This window comes from Pyxicephalus adspersus, chromosome 1 (assembly GCF_032062135.1).
Source record: "Pyxicephalus adspersus chromosome 1, UCB_Pads_2.0, whole genome shotgun sequence".
NCBI classification, from domain to species: domain Eukaryota; kingdom Metazoa; phylum Chordata; class Amphibia; order Anura; family Pyxicephalidae; genus Pyxicephalus; species Pyxicephalus adspersus.
Genome location: NC_092858.1, coordinates 23,776,070 through 23,783,980, shown reverse-complemented (window position 1 = coordinate 23,783,980; position 7,911 = coordinate 23,776,070). Strand labels below are relative to the sequence as shown.

General features: G+C 36.6%; 1 protein-coding gene across 2 annotated transcripts in view; it reads left to right on the top strand.

The window, feature by feature from the left end:
* Nucleotides 1–7,911, top strand: part of SERTM1 (serine rich and transmembrane domain containing 1) — a 36,355-nt gene that overhangs the window by 17,320 nt on the left and 11,124 nt on the right. The window contains exon 2 of one of the 2 annotated variants that reach the window (XM_072404074.1): nucleotides 1,069–1,202. The exons of the other annotated variant lie outside the window; for it this stretch is intronic. The gene's annotated coding sequence lies outside the window, so the exon portion shown is untranslated. The remainder of the gene's footprint in view (nucleotides 1–1,068; nucleotides 1,203–7,911) is intronic. 2 annotated transcript variants of the gene reach the window in all.

Below are 7,911 nucleotides of genomic sequence, written 5' to 3'. Positions count from 1 at the left end.
TGCACCCAGAGAATAAAAATAGTGGCTCAAAGCAAGTACAATAGATGTGGGCAAATAGGAATGACAGGTACAATGCTGGGGCACATACACAAGCTGGCAATAAATAGTCTCTCACAGTCAACCTCCTTCTACTAGAATCTTTTGCACGGCAGGATTGCTATGGGGGCGCTAAATGTTCTTTGCACTTGTGCTGGAAACAACATAAGTTACATTGTAAATAGTAGGGGTTGTTTTTCCTGTAAATAGATTACAGTCAAGATATGTTGTATTTTTTATGTCCTTCTTTTTACAAGCAACTGGTTTAGGGAAGTCAGTGATGTAATATCATTATTTATGTTATTGAGACAAGTCTGCACACGTAATCTGGGCTATTAAACAAACATTCATCTTGCTTTTAGGATCTCTGGTTTGTCTGCTGATTGTTTTTATTTTCTTGTATTATTAATCTTCCTAACCTTTAACTCCTGGAATAAATCTACAAAGTCTTCAGCCTACTGAAATATTGTCAGACTTTTTGCTAGCTGTTCTTGGCTTCAGTTTGAAGCCAGCTTGTCTAGGTGCAAGTGTTTTAATTAATCATTTATGATTAATCCCACAGAGTCTCGACTTGTCTAAACAATAAACACCACCATACATCATCGCTCTTCTTTACTCTATACAGTGGTGCATCTAAGTGTGCTAGATCTGAAAGCACATTTAGAAGATGTTCACACCTACATTTCCATGTTTAATGCATTTTTAATTAAGTGTTCTAAGAAAACAACAAAGATTGTGCGTCATTTGTTTCTCCGCATAGATAGTGGTTCATTCTAATAAGACCTTATATCGGTAAAATAATCATAGCATGTTAGGTAGTCAAATAAAAATTCCAAGTACTTTGCCTACTCTTCCAACCAAACATTGGGCTGTTTATCAGAATTTATCAATATTTATTTCAGGAATTTTCCTAAAATGTTTTTGCGTGAAATGTACTAGTTATAAATAGTGATATACCTATCTGTCCTTAATTTGAAGGGTCTTTTTTTGGAACCAAATCCCTCTTTTCCTCTTTTACTGTCTTTTTTTCAGGGTGGAAATAGTGGGGTGCAAAGTCTGCCACTGCACAAGGACCCTGGACCCTCGACAGCAAACAGGGCTCCCAAGTCTGTTCTGCACAGGGGTCCACTGTTGGCTATTTCTGCCACTGGTGTGAATTATAGACCGTAAGTGTTCTACCACAACTACCACAAGTGTTCTCTTGCACTGAACATTTTATTTAATCTCTAAAAGTTTTTTTTTTCTTTTTGGAAAGGTGAATATAAAGTAAAAATAAATGTGAAAATACACTTGTGGGTTTACCTTATCATGTTTATGCATTCATTCTTTACAATGCCCCAATAAGGCATAGAAAGGGGTTGTCCTTGGTTGCCATACTTTGTACTATAAGCTTTCCAGTTATATAAGTTTAAGTGTAATAGGACTAAAACCTAATCTAGTCTGGTGTTGCTCCACACCATTGCCCTTGTTCTACAACCCTTTGTTCTATAACAGCTATATACTCATAATTGTTTTAATATTTATAAAATCTTGATGATGCTTCCTGCTTGTATTTTGTTTAACTAAATCAAATTTTTTTTAGCTAAACAAAAAACTAGTCTAAGGATCCAATTGGAAACGATGGCGATTAAGACATCTAATGACCATCATAGTGAAATTTTCCAAACAAGGTTAGAAAACAGCGATAAAAACTCCCAATATGTCTACACTATCCAAAAAAAAAAGTTTTTACTTGACTTTGGCTTTTTCAACAAAATTCATTTTATTGGAAAATGTTTTGTGCTAAAAGTGGCCAGTAAACTCATCCATGCAGAGCTGTCTAGGACAGCAGTTGCCAACCCACTGGTGGTCCACAAAAAAATTTTGGTAGTCCATGGCTCTGGCCGGTGCACCCTTGAGTGGGCTGAGGAGAAGGACCCCGCTGGGGGGGAGACGCACCTGCCAGAGCCGCTGACCACGTCCCCAGTACAGTTCCCAGGCATGAAGAAGTGGGCAGGCTGTGTACCTGGACACAACCCGCCCACTATACCATTGCAGGCTCAGATCTGCGATGGGAGAGTGGCCGGAGTTTTGCCATATAGACTTTACTCTGGGGGAGGTTTCTCCCCCTTTGTGTGACACCCGGCTCCCCTTGCATGCGCACTCGGAAGCCGGTGATTTTGGTGGTCCGCGGGACCAAAAAGGTTGGCGACCACTGGTCTAGGACATCATACATTTGTTACAATGTAACACTAGCAGAAAATTGCAGAAATGCCCACCAGTATGTTTTTTTTCTAATTTAAAGCGGTAAGGTCCTCATATGGCCAAGCAAATCCTAATAGATATAGAGCTTGTTTCCACATATATTGTACATTCTCAACTTGCAAATACTTTAAAAATGAGCTTCATGTTTCCATGCACTTTCCATGGTGTTTTGCGTGGCATTTATGTGTATCACTGTCTCTTTGAATTGGGATCTACAGAAAATATAAGGCAAGCCTCAAGGACTTTCTGCTGGGCCTCCTGTTTTTTGTAGGCATAACTTGAATCTGCTAAAGACGCATTATACAGCTTTGGATGCTCTCCTACAACCTGTATGGGAGAAAAACATTAATACTTGCGATCCTAGGAGTCATGTCAACAATCAAGAAGAAGACACAGGAAAAATTCATTCAGAGTGATATCCAGCATACATGTCATGTAAGGAAACACAAAATTGCTTCCAATTTAACATCAAATCGGTTCAGAAGCACTTAATGATTTGTTACTGGAAGCATTCTTAGAAGGTTTTCTGCATTGCCAACCTTGAACGTTGCACTACACATTTTTTTTGGAAAACAATTCTACCACTTACATGTATTCTTCCACATTTCATTGCATAATTACAGTTATTGAGGGTCTTCAGGGGCAGAAAAAAACATTGAAAATAAAGAAATCTGTCTGGCACCATTGGAGAGAAGGTGATATGATATGACCACTTAACAATGACTAAAATAAAGTATACTAGTCTGCAGAGTGATATTTAAAACTCATTTGAATCCTCAGAAATTCTTATATGGTCAAATTACATTGGACAACCCACCAACATTTTCATTTTCTGCTTTTCTTTTGGAGCAGTTGTGCAAGTTGCAAGTTGTGGCTAAATATGACTACAGGCATCAGAGGTACACCCAGTGCTTTCAGTAACACCACAAAGTATAGAATTGGCCTGACTCTGCCCTTCTCTGCAATACTAGTATACTGGGCTGATTTAATAAAGCTCTCCAAGGCCGGAGAAGATATACTTTCATCAGTAAATCTGGATGATCCAGCAAACCTGGAAAGAATTTCTTCAAACTTATTTGTTTTTGCTAGCAAATGTTTTGAATTCGGGGCCAGAACCATTCCAGGTTTTCTGGATCACCCAAATTCACTGATGAAAGTTCAGGCCCATGAAGGATGTACCTGTTAAGCTCAGTTAAGCCACTGTAGTGTGAGAGCAGAAAACAGTATTATAACTGGGAGAAGAAGGATTTTTAATCTATTTGCTAACATGATTAATCAAAAAGCTTAAAATGGGGGAGTACAGGGCTATAGACTATAAGAGAAATGTGGGACTTGAACAGCATTGCAGAAATCTTTGTGCATTTACCTTTTACAGGAATTTAGCACATTTAAGCCTGTTACAATAAATCCTGAAGCTTTCCTTAAGATAAAATAGTAATAGGTATTGCCCTTGTTTCATGGATAGGAGTTGACAGATCTTTGCTCTGACCTGGCAGATTGGTCAGCAGCATTATTGAGTGTGTGAATAGAGAGATCAATATCTTCTATTCCCCTCTGGAATTATTTTTCTATAACAATATATCACTGAAGACAAAATTAGTATGAAAAAAATTTTAGAGACTGCCAGCACTAAATCATACAATCAAAATTCACAGATAACGTAATTCAAAATGGCACAGTTTTATAACCCCAGAAGTGTATGCATAAAACATTACTTGGTAGCGGGTTGCTGATCAACATCTCTGAATATTTTCCACAGTTCAAGGTTATGATCGATGAGCATGCTATATGTGTAATTTATTTTAAACTAAAAAATAATGCAGTTGAATTATTATTTATAGGACAACAGAGATTAAAGGATACTACACACATTATACATATTAGAAGATAGAAATAAGTGTATGATTCATTTCCAGGAATGTACTCTGTGATTTTCTCTAATGTTAATTTCAACTGACTTTACAATAATAATTAGGATTGCTTTAATTCAGTTCTTAAAATTCAATATGTTCCTTCCACTTTATCTGTTTGATTGTTCAATTACAATACATTTTGCCATTATATGTAATTGAAATTTGGTTTGGACTGTAAAAACGTGCTTTAATTTCAATACGATAGTTAGCTTATATACCTAAATATAAACCATTCTGGAAAAAAAAACAAGGTACCTGTTTCACAAAAAATAGAAAAATTGCATTGGCTCAAGTATAAACCTATGTGTCATTGTTTGTATCATTTGTAACCCCTATTTAATGTGCAGTGCTGCATAATATGTTTGCACTATATAAATACTGTTTATTATTATTATTGTTATTATTATTATTATTGATAATTGTTATCAATAATATTAATAATTAATCAAATATAATATTAATATTAATGGCACAAAAATGGATCGGTCACTACTGAAATTCAAAACAGTAATCAAACCATTTTTCCATACCATCTCTGCCATCCCAAACAGGCAGGCATGGCGAAATGGCCTTGCCGCGCTTTATTAACTTTACAACATATTTAACATAATTTACATATCTTAAATAACCATAAATAACAATCATAACATATCAGCAAAATCAGCAACAATAAAATAACAACCCAAGACAAAACCCTTCTCGTCAGGTGGCAGGTGCTCACCATATTTAACCCAATTTCATCAACCAGGGATCTGCGTTAATTTATAATCACCAGCTGCTCCCAGGCGCAACTCCACTGCCTCGGGAACTATATCAATCATGCAGACCTCCCGCAACTGACCTTTTAGTTACATCATTACATAACTTGGAGACCCCATACCACAGATGGCTCTCCATACACCATCACAATGTACCAAACTTCTGACCAACACACTTCCCCGGGGACCTCTCACCGTCAACTACCCATCTCATTCTAACACCAATTACAAGGGTGGGCATGCGGGAATCTTGCTCAAAGTTATGTAAAACTGAACTGCCCCTTTTTCCCCCTGTAGTCTTTTATGCCCTTTGTTACCCCTCCCATTGGTATAACAAAATGACTACTACTAGAACTTTTATTAAATTACCATCCCCCTCACACAACTCTTGACCTCTCGGCCTTCCCCCCACAGTCATGTTGGCCCCCGCCTAGCTCCCCTCTCGCAGGCTAAGAGGCCTCCCTATAAAATCAATGTGAATAATACATTCATTGTGTTTTATTTTTAAAACATTTATTTAAAGGGATATCTTTTACATGAGGACATAACATCATCCCATAGTGTCCAACAATAATTATGTGACGTGAATATATACCATATTCTTTTTTTTAAATGCATTTTCAGGTAAAAAAAATCTTGGTTTATACACAAGTATATATGTAACCAAATGACAAAAAAACTTTGTAGAATAATTTTTCCCAAATTGTTTACCAAAATATAGGTTGTAAATACTGTAGTAAATGGAATTGTTTTGATCAATTCAAAATTTGTGTCCAAAATATCACATGTATGACTGACTACCTTTAGTGCTCTAACAAGATCACAAAATATTATAGTGCAGCCAATTTGCATGTCAGTTTTCCATGAGGTGGAAGACATATAAACTCTAGAACATAACCTGAAATCAAACTGTGGCCATTTGTGTACCAAATCGGAAACAATATTATTAGCTATTTTAGTTTACAAAATGGTTAGTTTTATACTTGCAGCTGTTAAGATTGTTAACAATAAACCAAAGTGGTCCATTCATTAACCTTTAATTGACAGGTGGTGGAAGACGGCAGCTTGTAGTATCCAGGGGTGTAATTTTTTACCCCTGCCGCTTCCATAGACTTGAATGGATGCCGCTATCAAAAGTGCTTTGTGCACAGTGTTTGCAAGTGGTCCTTACAAGCAATTTCCATATAAAAAATGCCTGCATTGGCCTTTGCGAACACCTAAAACCCTAGCGGCAACCGCTTGTTACCACTCCCAGGCTCTTAGTGTTGTCCAGTAGGTATTAGTGTTTAGTAAATGCAGAAGTAAAATACGCCTAGTCCAAACCCACCCGTATCCTTACTCTTGTATTACCTACAAATCCTAGTTTCAGTACAGTTCTGGTTTGTAGTCCCAAATGTCTGACACACATCTCTCCCTGCTGGAGCATCACCTTTGATTTATTACAAAGTTTTAATGCTGTACTCTGTTCAGTAGGCGATATAAGACTAAGGAAATGCTTTATCTTGTCTACAGCTGACTGATGCCATCTTCTCAGCTTAAAAGTTACTTAGCTGGAGCTCTAGGACTGTGTTTTAATGAATACTTTGCAGCTTTTGTGAATAAAAAAATGTACTCAAGCTGTAAATTGTATTTTTTCAAAAATAAAAGAATAAATTAACGTTAAATTCAATTTGAGTAAAGTTTGAATAGTGTATGTAATCCCTCTGCACTAGTAAATGGCACATACAAACACATATAAAAACCATGCATTTCATATTACAAAAAATTTATTTCCATCTGCTACATTTTCATTAGACATTTTAGGAGGTTGCAATTCAAAGCACACACATAGCAAGCAGTCTCGTTACAATGAATACTTAATTTGTTCTAGTGACAACTGCTACAAAAGATGAGTTTGGCCTTTAGGCATCTGGAACATGAAGTGAACAATGTGATAGGACTTCCATAATGAGGAAATTCTGCAGTCTGTGAACTCATGGAGACCTGCACAGTGAAAGACAAATAGCTATGGAATTACTTCTGAGATTGTCAGGGCTTGCAAAACCAATAAGAAACATATACATTTCAAACACACTTTACAGAAGGTGAGAAAGTGTGGCCTATGCCTCCAGTTAAGGTTTTCTGATTGGATTCACAGCAAGGATGTTCAGTAGTTAAACAGTTTTGAATGAGGAAACTCATTTAATAGGGGCTCTGTCACCTGCAGAAAGTCCTTTTTATAACTATAAGGTCCTCATCTTCTTCAATGACAGTTAATATTATTCAGACTACTTCCCATAAGTCACACACATTGGGTCTGATTTATTAAAGCTCTCCAAGACTGGAGAAGATAGACTATCATGGGAGGACCTGGGTGACCCAACAAAGCTAGAAAGGATTTCAATTAATAAATAATAAATAAATAATAAAGCTTTAATAAATCAGGCCCATTATGTAACCAACCCAAACTCACAGTACTACAGCAGTAAACATAATTCACATTCAGATGCACTCATTTATTAAAACACTTTCATCAGTGAAGCTGGGTGATCCAGCAAACCTGGAATAGATTCCTTAAAAAGTATTTTTGTTTAAATCAGTTTTATTAAGTTTTCAGATATAAAAAAGGGTAACAGGTAAACCTAACACATTTACCATCAACTATATAACACACACACCATAACAAACATAACATGGTAGGCTTCTAATTAACAGACATACAATACCAAAAGGCTGCATATACCCAAAGAAAAATAAATAAAAAATAAATAAAACAGAGAAACATAACAGTTCTAAAGGGATCAAATAGCACATGTTAAACCTGTGAAAAAACAGCTATATATCTGCTATCGGAAGCGTATGGCATAGGGTGTAAACCAATAGTCATAAACAACAGATAAAATAACAACACAGACAGATACATATAACAAATCAGCCCAGGGGGGAAGGGGGGGATGGGAGGGGGAGATGCCAAGCGGTAC